The sequence below is a fragment of the Balaenoptera borealis genome, assembly GCF_965194805.1.
Source record: "Balaenoptera borealis genome assembly, chromosome: 1".
Taxonomy (NCBI): domain Eukaryota; kingdom Metazoa; phylum Chordata; class Mammalia; order Artiodactyla; family Balaenopteridae; genus Balaenoptera; species Balaenoptera borealis.
In genome coordinates this window covers 70,924,491-70,941,849 of record NC_138860.1, presented here as the reverse complement: position 1 = coordinate 70,941,849, position 17,359 = coordinate 70,924,491, and the positions used below count along the sequence as shown (strand labels likewise).

General features: G+C 54.2%; 1 pseudogene across 1 annotated transcript; it reads right to left on the bottom strand.

Moving 5' to 3' along the window:
* Positions 1-472: 472 nt before the first annotated feature.
* Positions 473-3,903, bottom strand: LOC309617780 (thimet oligopeptidase-like; annotated as a pseudogene). The gene is made up of 7 exons: positions 3,762-3,903; positions 3,186-3,561; positions 2,911-3,106; positions 1,852-1,903; positions 1,617-1,745; positions 842-980; positions 473-628 (listed from the first exon to the last, which is right to left on the bottom strand). The product of its transcript is annotated as a thimet oligopeptidase-like (transcript).
* Positions 3,904-17,359: the final 13,456 nt, after the last annotated feature.

Here is a 17,359-nt window from a genome sequence, read left to right as displayed (position 1 = left end):
GCCGGCAGGAAACTGACACCCCCTCACTGGAGAGCCTGCCCGGTCGGGGTGCGGGGCACCATCCCCGTCTGAACTCACCCCACAGCTCAGCCGTCTCCCAGTGACCCAGACGCGTCACCACGGCCCCAGGGCTGATCCCCGACCAAGGTCAGAACTCCCCCCAGTGTGACGGCCCCCATGCCACTCCTGTGGTGGAAGGGACGGCAGGCAGAGACCAGGAGTAGAGTCTTTTTTATTAATGGCTGCGTTTTCAAAGAACCATTTTGTTACCAGGAAAGCTCCCCAGGAAGGGATTGCATTAGTGCAACAAGGGGGAGCCTTGATGCCAGGCTTTCCAGACACTTCCAGGTGGAGACTTTTGGCCTAGGCCGGCCGCCGGGGACTCGGGGGCTGGGAGGACACACGGCCCCTCCCCCGCCCCGACGGGGCGCTAAGGCACCCGGCCCGCCCGGGGGGGCAAAACCCCGTGCCGTCAGCAGGCCGGCGGCTTGCAGCCCTCAACCTGCAGCCCTTTGCTCAGGAGGAAGGCGTCCTGCATGGGGTCACAACCCAGGAAGAGCTTCACCATGCCCTTGGCATCCTCGGAGCCCCCTGGCCTCAGAATGCAGCTTCTGTAGTCCATGGCAACCTGAGGAGAGGGGGCGGGGCTGCAGGAGGGTGGAGCACCCCCTTCACGGAGGGTGTGGGTGTGGCCACCTCTGCTGTGACTCAACAAAGGGCAGGGGAGCAGGGGGTTCTGGGCAGGGCCCTCAGAGCCTGGCAGGCCCAGGCGGGCGGCACAAGCATCTAGGCCCAGGCCAAGGACCTCCGTGTTGGTCTGCACGGCAGGCCGGCCTCTCACCTTGCCACTCAGGACGCCCTCCTGCTTGAAACGAGTGTGTGGACCGTGTCCGCGGAGTACACCTCGCTGCACAGGTAGCCATAGGACTGGGCGTCGTAGCTTCCTGCCAGGTGGCCGAAGGTCGCAGGCAGGTGGGTCCCTGGGACACACGCGGAGAGGCTCCTGCCCGGCCCCCTGGCCGCTCCGTGCCCCTTCCCCAGAGCCCAGAGCTTGGGGCCTCAAAGCAGCCCTGTCTGAGTCCCCTGCCACTAGAGGGAGTATTGGCCCAACACTTCTAGAAAACGGGGACCTTGCGGGCAACTCAGTGGAGGGACACAAATCAATCTTTGCCGACTTTCTGCTGAAGCTCACGAGGGTTCACCCCTAAGCCTCTTACAGGGACAGCTGCCCGAGGCTCCGAGGGATGAGTCAGGGCTCGCCCTCCAGCACGGGGAGAGCGCGGGTTAAAGCGCTCACGAGGGAGTGAACTGCGTCTCCGCACCGACACGCACGGGCAAACCTCGTCGACGCGTTCCGTCCGGGGTATGAAGCCCTCTCCTGCCTCTTCCAGGCTCTCCAGAAAGCACGTGCAGATAGGCCCAGCCCACCCTCGGACTCCGCGGGCCACAGCTGGAGGGACCAGCCCAGGAACCCAGGCAGGAAGAGGCCAGAGGTCAGCGAGCCTCGACCAGAGCCCGTCAGTCGGTCCCCCTTCACACACCACCAGAGGATCCTCTTGACCTGGGCAGTAGCCGCCAACCGACCGCTAAGGTGGGCCCGGCGTGCGCTTGGCTACCTGGCGTGGCTGGGACCCCGAGGATCTCCTGGCAGAGGCGGGCATTGTCCTAGGCCGGGTCCGAGGGCGTCTGCGTGTGCAGGGCCTGGTCCACCTTGGCCAGGACGATCTGGCGCAGGTTGAAGAGGCCTGGAGGGCGGGAGGAAGGAGACGGGGGCGCTGGCACTGTGTCCAGGCCGCGCTTTCCAGCCGGGCGGTCCGGGAGCCCCTTTCCTTTCCCTCGGCCCGGCCGCACGGGGGTTGGCCAGCCGGGACTTGATGAGCTTGTCCAGCAGCTCCTGGGGGACGGCGCTGCTCGTGCCCCGCCGAGACTGGCAGCAGCGCCAGGGCTTCACAGGGCGCGGCGCTCCCGGCCCCAGAGCCTACCCTCTGGTTCTCATCCCCGGCTGTCACCAGAGTCGCAGGCAACGTGCCCTTCTTTTCGTTTGTCTTTTTTCCGGCCCTCGACCACGCAAAGGTGTGAAGCCCTGCCACTCGCTGCCACGTGGATGCACCGTGAGAACACGGTGCTCAGCGAGAGAAGTCAGACACAGAAGGACACACAGGGTGTGACCCCACTGAGGGGAAACGTCCAGAACAGGTAGATCCACAGAGTCAGAGTGGGTTCCTGGTTGTCAGGGACAGGGGAGGGGAGGGAATGATAACTAAGGGCGTGAGGGACCTTTTTGGGGTGAGGGAAATGTTCCAGAACAGGGCAGTAGTGACGGCTGCACAGCTCAGTAAAGTGTCCCCACGCGCTCCGGTTGCAGTCTGTGAGAGCATCGCTCTCAGGACGAAGGGCTGACTGCAGGAAGACTGAACGAGCACTGGGTCCTGGGCCCAGACGCTCATCTGGGGACCCCCCCCCCCACATTGGGAAGTCACTGGGACTTGCTGAGCCTCCACCGAGACTGGCAGCAGCCCCAGGGCCTCACAGGGCGTGGTGCTCCCGGCCCCAGAGCCTAACCTCTGGTTCTCATCACTCATCACTCACCAGCCTTGCATGCAACGTTCCTTTCTTCTATTTTGTCTTTTTTAAAGGCAACTCTTGAATACCTGTATTTAACATGCAGGGAACCAGTCCTGACTCCTTGATCTGGGACTTCCAGCCTCCAGAGTCTCGAGGACATCCACTTCCGTTGTTTACGCGCCCAGTGCGTGGGGTTTGATGATGGAAACTGACACCGAGGGCGTCTCCTCGTGCGGGGTGACATCAGCGGAAGAATCCCGTGGCGAGGGCCTGCCTGAGGACCACGGGAGAGCCCGGGCCCTCCCCGCCCCCTGCCTTCAGCCCCTCGCCCGCACCCTCCTGGGAGCGGAGCTGGTGCATCGCTTGCCAGAACTCATGGAAGTAGGTCTCCAGCTCATCATGCTGGAACAGGGAGGGCGGGTTGGGCGTAGGCTTGGTGAAGTTGGCCACCATGGCCGCGATGGCAATCTGGCGCCTCCCGTCCTGCTGCAGGCAGCCCGGCTGCAGGCCAAAGCAGGCCATGTGCCCGGACTTCCCTTCCCTGGGGAGGGACGCGGGTGAGGCCCCGCTACCACAGAGGAGCCCCGGCCCACGGCCGACAGGTTCCCCCACGCATGCACCGAGGGTAGAGGTCCAGGTAGAACTTGCTGATGGATGACCTTGCCCGAGGCCGCGTCCCGGACCGTGTAGAGCCTCACATCTTCATCTTCGTGACGCATGTTGGCGCCTTCCTCCAGGTCGAAGGTCAGCCCCAGCAGCTCCTGGGAGATGCCCAGCCGCCCGCGCGTGACCACCTGCATGGGGAAGGACTCATTGAGCAGGTACTGGTCCACGTGGTAGCGCGTCTCCTCCCCCTGGTTCATGTAGTAGCGCAGGTCCTAGACGTTGATGGGCCCATCAAAGTGCAGGCCCCGCCTCTGGCACTCAGCCTTCTTTAGCTCCAGGATCACGGCCGCTCCTGCTCCCCGAGGGGCTTCAGCTTCTGGGCCAGCTCATCTGCGGGCGGAGGGGAGAGGCTCAGCTATGTCCCTGTGGCAGCCGCCCAGCCGCCCCCCACCCCACGCCCCTCGAGGCAGAATGAAGGGTTGGGGAAGGCGACCCCCAAGGGCTGACACAGTGGGGTCTCAGGCAGCACCACGTCCAGTCAAGGTCCACCTGACCCCCGTCCCCACTGGGACTCGGGGAGGCGGGGTTACCTAGGAAAGTGGCCACCACCTGGCTGGTCTTGGCCATGTTCATCTCCAGCACAGAGTCGGCTCGCGTGCTGAATCCCAGCAGGCGGGACTTCTGAGCCTGCAGCCTTACCAGCTCCCCGAGGATCGCGCAGTTCTCCTGGAACCCAGAGACAGCCAGCGCTGGGGACCGTGGGCCACGCCCTCCCCACAGGCCCCGGGCCAGGTCTCTGTGGGTGGGAGGGCTCTCAGGCCACTGGCGGGCACAGCCAAACCCCCTCCCTCCTCCTCCTGGCCTGGATTTCTAGACACTTTGGTGCTGTCCTAACATGTGGTCTTTATGAACACAGGTCCTTTTGGAACCAGAAACGGCGTGAACCATGATGAGCTCTAAGGCCAAGGGCAGGAAGAAATGTGACCAGGCTCTCCAGGAGCCACCCAGGGGCCTCCCCGGGCTCAACAATACAAACTTGGCTGCCGTGCAGACAGCAGCTCATCCCCACGGCGCCCGAACACCCAGCCCCTGGACGGCGAGAGACCTGTTGCTGCAGGTGCCCCGTGGTTGGCTGGTGAGGCCTGGCCCCAGGCGTACGCCACCTTCTCTGGGGCCACCTCTCTGGGTCTGCGGTGGGGTTCTCCTGGGAGCCCCCAGTCACCACAGGACCAACGTGGCCTGTCTGCAGCCCAAGAAGGTGGGGACACAGGTCTGTCCCCCGTGGACATCACCCGCGAGGCCGAGCAAGCACCAGTGGTGTCTGCGGGGAAGATGAAGGGCTCATGCACAGCCCCCATCTACTGAAGATGCTAAACGGGAGAAGCACAGACTGCAGCCACATGCGGTATGGACCAAACGCAAGTGTCCTTGCAGGAACCGATGTCTGAATGTCGAGGCTGTTCCCGGGCCACAGTGAGAAGGCCCAGGCCCCACGCAAGGCACAGAGAGGGGATGGGGGGAACATCTGCGAATCTGAGCTCATCGGGCATCACCCCAGAAGGAGAGGGAGAGAGCCAGAAGGAGATACGGAGGGAGAGGGAGAGAGAGGGAGGTACAGACGTCTCTCCTTTCCCTGGGGGTTCTCTAGTGCAGCCAAGCCTGAAAACCACTGCATTTCGGGAGATGGGTCCTCGTGGAAAAGTTAAATAGTAGCTCATGGCATTATCGACACATATTAAAATGGCCCCAAATCTTGGGGAGTCAGGGAGGGGAGCTGGCGGCTGCCTCGTAAACGAGGAGAGATTGGGCGTCAGAGGAGGTGCCTGCCTCCACCACCTCCGCCGCCGCTGCCCCCCCCCAGGGCCCCGCAGACTTCATCTCCCAGCTGTGGTCCTGGGCTGGAAGGCAGCGGGGAGGTCAGGCCGTCCCAAGCATCAACGTTGACTTCAGGGCTGATCTGAAAGGCGCCTGGTGTTTGTTGAAGCAGAAAAAAGAGAAAGCAGTGGGCAGAGGATGGGAGGGGGAGGGAGCCCCCATCAGCCCTTCTCCCTGTCTCCCTCTCTGTCTCCCTCCCTCCCTCCCTCCCTCTACCTCCCTGCCTCTCACTCTCCCTCCATCTCTCCCTCTGCCTCTCTCCCTCCCTCTCTCCCTGTCCCTCTTGCCCTGTCCTGTCCCTCTCTCCCTCCCTCCATCCCTGTCTCTCTTTCCCTGTCCCTCTCTCCCTCTCCCTCTATCCGTCCCCCCTCCCTTTCCCCGTTTCCATCTCCCTCTCTGCCTCCCTCTTTCCCTGTCCCTGTTTCCCTGCTCTGCTCTCCCTCTCCCTCTCCCTCTCTCCCTGTCCCCCTTTCCCTGTCCCTGTTTCCCTGTTCCGCTCTTCCTATACCTCTTTCCCTCTCCCTCTCTCCCTCTCGTGCTCCCTCTCCCTCTCCCTCTCCCTCCACCTCCTTCCCTCTCCAGAGAGGGAAGGAGGTGGAGGGAGAGGGACAGGGAGCAGGAGAGGGAGGGGGGAGAGGGAGAGAGGGATAGAGGGAGGGAGAGGGGCAGGGAGCAGGAGAGGGAGGGGGAAGAGGGAGAGAGTGATAGAGGGAGGGAGGGAAAGACAAAGACATCTCTCCCTCCCTCCTTCTATCCCTCTCTCCCTCCCTCTCTCCCTCCCTCTCTCCCTCTTCCTCGCTCCCTCTCCTCCCTCTCCCTCCGTCTCTCCATCTCCCTCACTCCCTCCCAGAGACAGAGAGATGAAGAGGCAGAGACAAGGGAGAGGGAGAGAGGGAGAGGGAGAGAGAGGGGGAGAGAGGGAGAGACGGAGAGAGGGAGAGAGAGAGAGGTCTCTTCCTCCCTTTCCCTCTCTCCTCCTTCTCTCCCTCTCTCCCACTCTCCCTCTTCCCTCTCCCTCCCTCCCCCCTCCCTCTCTCCCTCTCCCCCTCTCCCTCGTCTCTCCCTCTCCCTCCATCTCTCCCTCTCTGGGAGGGAGTGAGGGAGAGGGAGAGACGGAGGGAGAGGGTGAGACAGAGGGAGGGAGAGGGAGAGAGGAAGGGAAAGGGCGAGGGAGGGAGAGGGAAGGAGGGCGAGACGTCTCTCCCTCTCCGTCTCCCTTCCCCTCCCTCTCTCTCTCTCCCTCCCTTCCTCTCCCTCTCCCTCTCCTAGAGGGAGGGAGGGAGGGAGAGGGAGAGACAGAGGGAGAGGAGAGGGGGAGTCGGAGAAGGAGGTAGGGAGAGGGAGAAGGCGAGAGGGTGCCTGCTTCCCTCTCTGTCTCCCTCCCTCCCTCCCTCCCTCTCCGTGTCCCTGTCTCCCCCCTCTCCCTCTCCCTCTCCCTCTGTCTCTCCCTCTCTGGGAGGGAGAGAGGGAGAGGGAGAAGGAGGGAAAGTGATGGAGGGAGGGAGAGGGAGAGAGGGTGAGGGAGAGAGGGAGAGAAGGAGGAGAGAGGGAGAGGGAGGGAGGAAGAGAGCTCTCCCTCTCTCCCCCCTCTCTCTCCCCCTCCCTCTCTCCCTCTCCCCCTCTCCCCCTCTCCCTTGTCTTTGCCTCTCCCTCCGTCTCTCCCTCTCTGAGAGGGAGTGAGGGAGACGGAGAGACGGAGGGAGAGGGAAAGGGAGGAGAGGGAGGGAGGCAGAGGGAGGGAGGGAGGGAGAGACGTCTCCTCCCTCCCTCTCCTCCCTCTTCTCCCTCTCCCTCTCCCTCTCCCTCCAACTCTCCCGCTCCCTCCATCTCTCCATCTCCCTCACTCCCTCCCAGAGGGAGAGACGGAGGGAGAGGCAGAGACAGGGGAGAGGGAGAGAGGAAGAGGGAGAGAGAGGGGGGAGAGAGGGAGAGGGAGAGAGGGGGAGGGAGAGAAGGAGAGGGAAAGAGGAGAGGGAAGAGGGAGAGGAAAGAGGCAGAGGAAAGAGGCAGAGGGAAGAGGGAGAGGAAGAGGGAAGAGGGAGAGAGGAGAGAGGGAGATAGGGAGAGGAAAGAGAGAGGGAGAGGGAGGGAGAGGGAGAGAGGGAGGGAGAGAGGAAGAGACAGAGGGAGAGCGAGAGAGGGAGTGGGAAAGAGGTAGAGGGAGAGCGGAACAGGGAAAGAGGTACAGGGAGAGAGGGAGGCAGAGAGGGAGGAGAGGAAGCAGGGAGAAAAGAGAGAAAGAACACACCGTCTACATTTCTGTCAAATGACACCGGGGATCCTTACACAACCAGGAGAAAGTAACACAGGGAGGCTCTTTCTCAGCTGGAACTGGAACTGCAGACGGGGCCAAACACCACCAGGCTGGCCACACGTGTCCAGCCGCCGCTCCAGCCCCGTCAGCCGTGAGTCCGGTCACCAGGGCTCTGAGTGTCTGCTCCAGGGAGCTGGGGTTCACCCTCTCACCCGGGAGGCCAGGCCAAGAGAGCAGGGCCCCGGGCTGGACACATAGGGGAAAACGCATCCCCACAGGACAGCTTGTGCGAACAGATTCAGCTACCAGATTCTAGAGGCCCGGGACCACCCTGTGGCCCGTGAAACCCAGGAGCCACGAGGGTCTTGCAACGTGATTCCTGTCCGTTGGACTGTAAAGTTTATGTAGGGAATCTTGGAAACAGTGGTAACAAGGCTGAATTGGAACGAGCTTTAGGCTATTATGGACCACTCTGAAGTGTGTGGGGTGCTAAAAACCCTCCCGGCTTCGCTCTCGTTGAATGTGAAGATCCCCAAGATGCAGCCGATGCTGTCCGAGAACTAGATGGGAGAACACTATGTGGCTGCCGAGTAAGAGTGGACCTGTCGAATGGGGAAAAGAGAAGTCGAAATCGTGACCGCCTCCTTCTTGGGGTCGTCGCCCTCGAGATGATTATGGGAGGAGGAGTCCTCCACCTCCCACACATCTCCAAGATGGAGAGCCTTCTCCGTCAGCCAGAGCAGGTCCCTTTCTAGATATAGGAGAAGAGAGAGATCCCTGTCCCAAGAGAGAAATCACAAGCCGTCCCGATCTTTCTCTAGGTCTCCTAGCCGATCTAGGTCAGATGAAAGGAAATAGAAGACCACTTTGCAAGAGGAGTGGTGTACAGGCAATAACTTCATTTGGCAGGAGTATGTACAGAAAATTCAAGTTTTGTTTGAGACTTCCGAAGCTTGGTGCACTTTTTAAATGTTTTAGTTGTTCACATTTGTTTGTCTCTTGGGACAGTGACACATAAAGGTGTCATTCTCTATGGTTTGAAATGGGTCCTGGGAGGCATGTAATATGAAGAATTGTTACCTTACAATGTTCCCTTAAGCAAAATTGAACTTGCTTTGAATTTTTGGTCTTGCCTAGACTGATAATAAAACTCTAACTCCTGCCCACCTAAAGTGTGATGTTTACTATTATGGAAACAACACTGGCAAACATTGAAAAGACTTTCTGTAGCTGGGATATGGTATGCAGCTGTAGTTAAGCAAGCAGTCTTTAAAAGGTGCTGTGAACCCAAGCCAGCAGGTAAAAATGAAAGCCGCACCCTTACCCTAGATTAGAGGTTTAAAAATTCCACTAGTCTTCACACCGGACAAGAGATTGTCCAGGGAGTTTAAAATCTAAGAAGTTTCAAGGAAGTTAGTTTACCTTTGAGTTAGGTCATACGTCCCCTCTGTGATTGCTGTACATGAATACATAGCTCTTTGTAATATTTTTTGGAAATTTGAGATTATCAAGATACCAATGTCCTGCCAGATTAAGAGTATATTGTAGAGCTGAACTTTGAGTTACTGTGCAATTTTTTTTTTCATGCTGTCATTTGTAATATGTTTTGTGAGAATCCTTGGGATTAACGTTTTGGTTGCAAAAGAAAAAAAGAAAAGAAAAGAATCCGCCTGCCAATGCAGGGGACACAGGTTCAAGCCCTGGTCCGGGAAGATCCCAGGTGCCGCAGATCAACTAAGCCCGTGGGCCACAACTACTGAGCCTGCACTCTAGATCCTGGGAGCCAGAACTACTGAGCCCCCGTGCCACAACTACAGAAGCCCACACGCAACGAAGACCCAACGCAGCAAGAAAAAAAAGACAATACTGGCCAGGTGATCAAGGGTAAAATCGTTTGTCATAAGTCCCGTTGGTGGTGTGTATCCTTGATGTGACCTGAGGAGAATGGCATTTTTATCTCTGTCTGGGTCTTCCGCCCCAAACCCCATAACTCCAGACCAACCATAAGAAAACATCAGAAAACAAACAGACTAACAAATTGAGGGACAAAACACCTGACCAGTCCTCCTCAAAACTTTCAAGGTATCAAAACCCAGCGACGTCTGAGAAATGTCACAGCCCAGAGGAGACTGGGACAGAAAAAGCATGTTAGGGGAATACTAGGGAAATTCTAATAAAGTGTGGACTTTAGTTAATAACAATGTATCCATCTTGGTTCCTTAGTTGGATAAACATGTCACACTAAGGTACTAATGAGTTGGAAATAGGGGTACTGGGTCAGGGTCCACGGCACTCTGTACACTCTGTACAGATCTTTGCAACTTTTTTGTAACTCTAAGCTCTTGTAAAATTAAGCGAGTACTGAACAGAGCTAAGAATGTTATTTCCCTGATTTGAACATGCCTGAGTTTCTTTTCATGGTCACATTTTTGCTATTTGGATGTGTCTTGGAATCAGTAGCAAAGGAGAGTTGCCAGCCCCTGGGAAGATGTGGGTGGTTCGCAGGTGGCTTGCTCTGGAGCTGAAGACCACGGTGGGGTGGGAAGTCTGCAGCCTCGGGCTGCACTTAGAAACATGGGAGGGGATGGGCCAGCTCAGTTAGGGATGGAACCTATAAATAAAACTTTTTTCTTTTCCGTTATGGCTTATCACAGGATACTGAATATAGTTCCCTGTGCTAGACAGTAGGACGTTGTAGTTTATCCATCCTATATTTAATAGTTTGCATCTGCTAACCCCAAACTCCCAATCCAACCCTCCCTCACTGTTTCTCCCCCTTGGCAACCACAAGTCTGTTCTCTATGTCTGTGAGTCTGTTTTTGTTTTGTAGACGAGTTCATTTGTGTCGTATTTTAGATTTCACATATAAGTGAGATCATATGATATTTGTCTTTCTCTTCTGACTTACTTCACTTAGTATGATAATCTCTAGGTCCATCCACGTTGCTGCAAATAGCATTATTTCATTCTCTTTATGGCTGAATAATATTCCATTGTATATATGTACCACATCTTCTTTATCCATTCATCCATCAGTGGACATTTAGGTAGCTTCCATGTCTTGGCTACTGTAAATAGTGCTGCAATGAACGTTGGGGTGCATGTATCTTTCTTTCTTTCTTCTTTCCTTCTTCCTTTCTTCCTTTCTTTCTTTCTCTCTCTTTCTCTTTCTTTCTTTCTTTCTCTCTCTTTCTCTCTTTCTCTCTTTCTTTCTTTCTTTTTTCTTTCTTCTTTTATTGTCACACGGCATGTGAGATCTTAGTTCCCTGACCAGAGATGGAACCCACGCCCCCTGCACTGGAAGCATGGATTCTTAACCACTGGACCACCAGGGAAATGCCAGGGGTGTATGTATAGTTTTGAATTAGAGTTTTCTCCGGATCTATGCCCGGGAGTGGAATTGTGGGACCCTATGGCAGCTGTATCTGTTCCTGCACGCCTCACATCAACCACCTGCACTCCAATCCTTGCTCTCAACGTCATCTTCGGGGAACCCAACCTGCGACAGGGACCTTGACAAGAAGAAATGGCTCAGGGAAAAGCTACCTGCACGGGGAGGAGATAGAGACCATCGCCCCTGGGGTGCGGAGGGGAGAGTGGGTGCAGAGGTTTGTCATTTCACCCCCGATACTCATCTCAGCCCTCGTGGCTGCCCCACTCTAGGTCACCTCGGGATACAGAGGTGAGCCGGTTAGAGTCCCTGCCTGTGCAGGAATCGGGGCACCAGCGGGTCTGAATAATATTAGTGCAGGGTCTCCCCCGTGGCACTGGGGTTATTCGGGGCGGGTCATCCTCTGCTGAGGGCCCCTCCTGGGCACTGTGTGGGGTTTAGCAGCATCCCTGGCCTCACCCATTTGATTCCAGGGGCCCTCCCTCCCAGTTGTGACAACCACAGATTTTCCCCACACATCACGGAAGAACTGGGTGAGGCGGGGGCAGGATGGCTCTGGGCGAGGACAGCTGTGTTGAAGCAACCAGCCTGGCCCAGGGCAAGGTCTGCCCCAATCCCGTCAGCGCCTGCATTTAGAACTGCCCCTTTCCTCTCCCACCTCCCCTGCCCTGCAGTGGTCTCCGAGACATCATCCCCATGTAATAAATCACACCTTCTCAGTTTACTGTTTGCTGCCCTCGCTAGAACGTGAGCTCTTTGAGGACAGGGATGCTGTTATGTCCCCAGCACCTAGAAGAGTGTCTGCTGTGTAGTAGATGCTTCATAAATACTTGCTGAATAAAGGAGTTGAATAAAGGGATGAGTGGATGAATGAATGAAGGTTACAATGGAAGGAGGGGGGAGATTCCCTTTCTGGCTCTCGGGGGTTGGGAGATCAAGTGAAAGATCTGTCCTAAATAGGCTGACCAGCCTTCTGGGGTTCCCCGGGACTGAGAGTTTCCCCAGAGTTCCAGCGCTCAAACCTGAGCGGTCCTGGGCAAACTGGGGGCGGGTGTTGGTCACCCTATCTAAACACAGTAACAATTCCAGCTGCAATAGCAATGGCCAATGACCTCTACGGTCTTATTGACCATGCACAGTTCTCTACCTGGCGGGGAAGGGTGGGCCGGGATTGGAATTCTGGTGATCCAGGGCGGGTGAGGGCACACCCCGGGCTTGTGGAGGGGAGTCCAGGAAGGTTCTGGAGGAAGTGACAGTGACACAGGAGGGAGGGAGGAGTCTAAGGAAGAACATCCCACATGACAACCTGTGCCAATGGCCCTGGGCCCAAGGTCACACCTGACCAGGGCTTGCTTTTTTTTTTTTCTAATTTACTTTTCCCCACATGGATATGCAATTGTCCTAATGCCATTTATTGAAAACTCCTTAATTTCCCCACTTTCTATCATATCAAGTTCTCATATATCTGTTTCTGGACCTTTTTTCTATACCATAGAGCTATACGTCCCATCCTTGCACCACTAGGGCTGTTTCATCACTATAACTTTATTTATTCATTTTGTTTTGGCCGTGCTGTGTGGCATGTGGGATCTTATGTCCCTGACCAGGGATCGAACCCGCATCCCCTGCAGTGGAAGCTCGGAGTCTTAATCACTGGACCTCCAGGGAAGTCCCCAGGGCTTGCTTTGACATCCATGGAATGGTGGCAGGTGGGCACGGGGAGCAGCTGTCTGTGAGCCATCCTGGGTAGAAATGCAGGGTGGAGGGGAGGACAGATGGAGCTGGAGGGGAAGAAGCGGAGGAGGGAGGGAGGAAGGGAGGGAGGCCGGGCGAGAGACAGACAGAGAGTTTCCGGAGACAATAGCTCTGGCCGTGTCCTAGGGCATGAAAGCTGAAAATAGCTCCTAGTGCCGGGAGCCTTGGAGCCGGAGCCTGGGAGCCAGGGTGACTGGCTCTCCTCCCTGGTGTGCGTGTGTTGCGGGGGGGGGTGGGTGGCTCTGGGCTTCTCAGGCTGGGAATGGGGTGCACAGAGCAGGAACGGAGCAGGGACCCTTCTCTCTGGAACCTCGTGGGCCATCCTCAGCTCACAAAGCTGAGCCACTCCTTGCCCTACGAGTGGGGGGCTTATCCTCCCTGTCCCCTGGATCATACCCCCTCACACACAACTTCCCCGTGTGTGTTCCCAGCAACCAAGAGAATCTGTTTTTAAAAGATTTGGGGGAGGGGGGTAACCATACAAACAAGAGCAGAATGGATACTTTTTCAGGATATGAATGGCTCTGTGTAAGCCCACCCCCAGGGTAACCACAGTCCTGACCTCTAACACTCTTGACGAGTCAGCCTTGGTCTGGGCTTGCGGACCCACGGAAGCTTCCTCATTGCCTCCTTCAGGTCCCGACTCTCCCTCGGCGTCTTTGTGAGAAGCACCCGGGGAAGTGGGACTGCTAGGCTGTACTGCTGCTAGAACTCCACCTGGGCTCCACCAGGCTCCAGCCCCCCGCCCTGTCCACCTAACTGACCCTGAGGCACCTCAACTGGTAGGAGCAGCATCACCTTCCCTCCTGGGACTCGTGATACTTAAGGGAGACACCGAAAGACAAGCCTTTGGCTCCCTGGCTGGCAAAGAGCAGGTACTCAATTGTCATAAGTGTCCGTATCAGTGAGGGTTCTCCAGACAAACAGAATCCATATGGGGTGTGTGTGTATATACACACACACGTACATATGTACAAGCATACAAAAATATACAGCTGTGTACATATGCAGTATGCGTACACACATATACACACATAGTATATACAATACACACATACATATATACACACATATAAAATGCAGTTTGTATATATACAGTATGTATACACACATATACACACAATATAGACAATACACACATACATATACACTATACATACACACATATAAAATGCATAGTTGGTATGTATACAGTATGTACACATACGTATAACATATGCAATATACACACCTAGGTACATATATAGCATACGTATATACACACATACAAAGATATTTAGGTGTGCATATAGACAGTATACATACATACACATATAATATATGCAATACATACACGTACATACATATAGACACACATATACACCTACATATAAAAGCATATAGCATAAAAATATATATGTACTGTATATAGAAATTCATCGTATATATACATACATATATCATATATATAAGATATATACACATACATATATACAATGTGTACACACACACCCCTATATGTAAATATGCGCATGTACATACACATATAAATTCATACGCAAGTGTGTATATAATAGTATATTCATATATACATATAATACCTAGAAACATATTGGGGGGGAGGTGTCACGGTACGTCAAGGGCGGGAGTCGAACCCACCACCCCAGGCCCCGAGGGGTCTCCCCGGGTCTCCACTTCGGGCCGGTGGGTGTGGCCGGGGGCAGCTGAAGACGTGCGTGCGTGCTTGCGTGCGTACGTGCGTGCGTGCGTACGTGCGTACGTGCGTGCGTGGGGGCGGGTCCACGGGGCGGGAGGCGCTCGCCGCGAGTGAGTGGTTCAGCCGGGCCCCGGCTCATTGTGCTTGCCTCACGCCGGCCCCAGTTGGCAGCAGCGCTGGAGGCCCCGGGCCTGTGACCACAAAGAGGGAGCCGGGGGCCGGACGGGAGCAGGCCGGCGGCGGCGGCGGCGGCGGCGCCGGCTGAGGCCCAGGCCAGGCTCCCTCCCCTCAGCCTCCCGCCCGCCCGCCCGCCTGTCCCGCCCCCGCCGGCGGCGCCCCGCCCCTCCCCCAACCGCCAGACTAGCCTGGTGCGGGGGCCGCGCGCGAAAACGTGGGGGAGAAGCTGAGGCTGGAGTCGCCCGTGGTGGCCGAGCCCGCCGTCTACCCATGGCTGCTGCTGGTCTACGTGAGTGCCGCCCGTCCCCTCTTCCCGGACCTCCACCTCTCTTCCCCCACGGCGCGCGCTGAGCCCACCGAGTAACGGAGCGACTCGAGTCGCCAGACCCTCTTTGGAGCCCCCCTTCCCGCCCTGCCTGGTTCTCCGCGGCTGTTTGCAGCCCCCGCGCGCAGGGTGGGCAGAGGGGAGCCGGGGCCGGCCGGGGGCACAGACTCGGCAGCGGGGACCCCGCGCTTCCGAGGGGCGCCCGAGCCGGTCTGCCGTTGGCCCTGTAGGGCTGGGGACCCAGGTCCGCCCCCTCCCCCCGGCCTGGACTGCCGGCGGGCTTGCCCTTCCATACTTTATGATCTGACACGTCGGGTTTCTTTTTCCTGGCCAGCTTTACCATTACCTGACCAGCTTTCCCAGCATCCCCTGATAATGTGTTAGATATTCAAGTTTTAGGGCCCGGTCCCAGCCCTATGGAATCAGCAACTCTGGTGGGGCTCAGTGATCTCTGTTACAACAGGCCCTCCAGATGATTTTTATTCACCTTAAAGTTTGAAAATATCTGCATTGTCAGCTGGCCGAAGCGTCCACCAGCAGGTGAAGGGGAGTGGCGCCTGGAAAAGATAGGGACTAGCCAAGGTAAGTACAGTAGCATTTGCCATGGTAGTAATGGAGAATGCCTTTTCTCCACTGGTTGGCACAGACTAGTATCTGGGAGCAGTGGCAGGGTTATTTAGGATGCTTTACATTGCAGTGTAGAGTGACCGCTGTCCTGGTTTGCCAGGGACTTCCCCTGTGTGAGCACTTAAAATCTCATCCTGGCAAACCCCTTAGCCTTGGGTTTGATAAACTTAGGGAATAACATGAAATTTAGGGGAAACATGATCTAGGTTTTGGGCAAGTCACAAGTGCTAATTAAAGCTAAGCAAGTATGGACAACATCTAGCCTTCTTTACCCCTTTGCGGGGAGGTAAATCTTGATTGGGTGAGAGGACTTATTGTTAAGAGATCTTTGTAGAAACATCCCCTTCTGCTTAGTCCGCTGGTTCTCCGTTCTGGCTAGACATTGGCATCGTCTGAGGAGAGTTAAAATGATTGTATTGGTCTAGCATGACCAACCGTCGGTGTGAGGGTTTTTAAAAAGTGCTTCAGAGGATTCTAATGTGCAGCCAAATTTAGGTGCCACTGCTTAAGCTTTTGAACCGCTGCTACGTATTTTCACCTCATCTTGCTGTGAGAATATCCAACTGTAGTTGAGGTTTGTTGTTTTTCTTTTTCTTTTTTTAACTGTCTTATTATAAGATTTACTGTCTTAAATAAGATTGAATGGACAGAAAATCCTGCTAGTCCATCTGGTATAGCTGGATACCCAGAGTAATATCGTTAAGATATGTACCATTTAAGTATTGTGACTGGCCTTTTAAAAATTAACATATGCATTAAATTAGTATTGATAGTATAGATCTCTTTCGAAGTTGTCATGTTGGGGAGCTATACCTCTAATCTGCTGCCATTGCTAAATATCTGGACACCTCTTACTAGGAATTGCTTTTAAAAATCTTTAGGGATTAAAACCAAGATTGCTGTATTATTTGTACTGGGACCACAAAAACCTCACAAAGTTCCCCCGCTGTACCTTCTACCCCCATCTCTAACCCTTGGCAACTTCTAATCTGTTCTCCATCTCCACAGTTTTGTTATTTTAAGAATAATATGTAAACATAATCATGAATTACTTAATCTTCGGAGATTGGCTTTTAAAAACTTTTCCCTTGGCATCATTCCCTTGAAGTTCATTTCAATTTTTGCATATATTAATAATTTGTTCCTTGTTGTTGCTCGGTAGTATTCTATCATAAGATTTTATCACAATCTGTTTCAACATTCACCCATTGAAAGACATTTGGGGAGTTGCCAGTTTGTGGCTATTAGAAATAAAACTGCTATGAACATTTATGTGTAAGTTTCTGTGGGAACTTCATTAAGTTTTTGTTTCTTTTGGATAAATGCTCAAGAGTACAATTACTGCATTGTAGGGTGAATCTACTTTTAGGATTAAAAGAGACTGTCAAGCTGTTTCTCAGAGTGGCTAAACCATTTTATTTTCCCACCAGTGATGTGATATAATTTTTCTACGTACTCGCTAGCATTTGATGTTGTCACTATACTTTAATTTTAGTTATTCTCTGATATCTCATTATGGTCTTAATTTGCATTTCCCTGATGGCTAACGATGTTGAACATCTTTTCATGTGCTTCTTTGCCATGTGTATATTCTCTTCCATGAAATGTCTGTTCCTGTCTTCTGCCTATTCTCTAGTTGGATTTTTTTAAGTTGTTTGGAGAGTTCTTTGTATATTATAGATACAAGTCATTTGTCTCCTATGGGATTTTCAAATATGTTTTCCCACTGTGTAATTTGAGTTTTCATCCACTTAAAAGGATCTTCTATGAAGCATTTTTAACTCATTTTGATGAGATCCAATTGATCAGTTTTTGCTTTTATTGATCATACTTTCGGTGTCAAGTCTAAGAATTATTCACCTAGTTCTAGATGCCAAAGATTTTCTCCTATTTTTTTTTTCTAAAAATGTCCTGCTTTTACATTTAAGATTATGATCCACTTTGATTTAATTTTTGTGTAAGATGTGTAAGGTTTAGGTTAAGGTTCATTGTTTGTTTGTTTGTTTTTGTCGAGGGATGTCCAACTGTTTCAGTACCATTTTTTGAAAAGTCTATTCTTCCTTGATAGCTTTTGCACTGCTGTCAAAA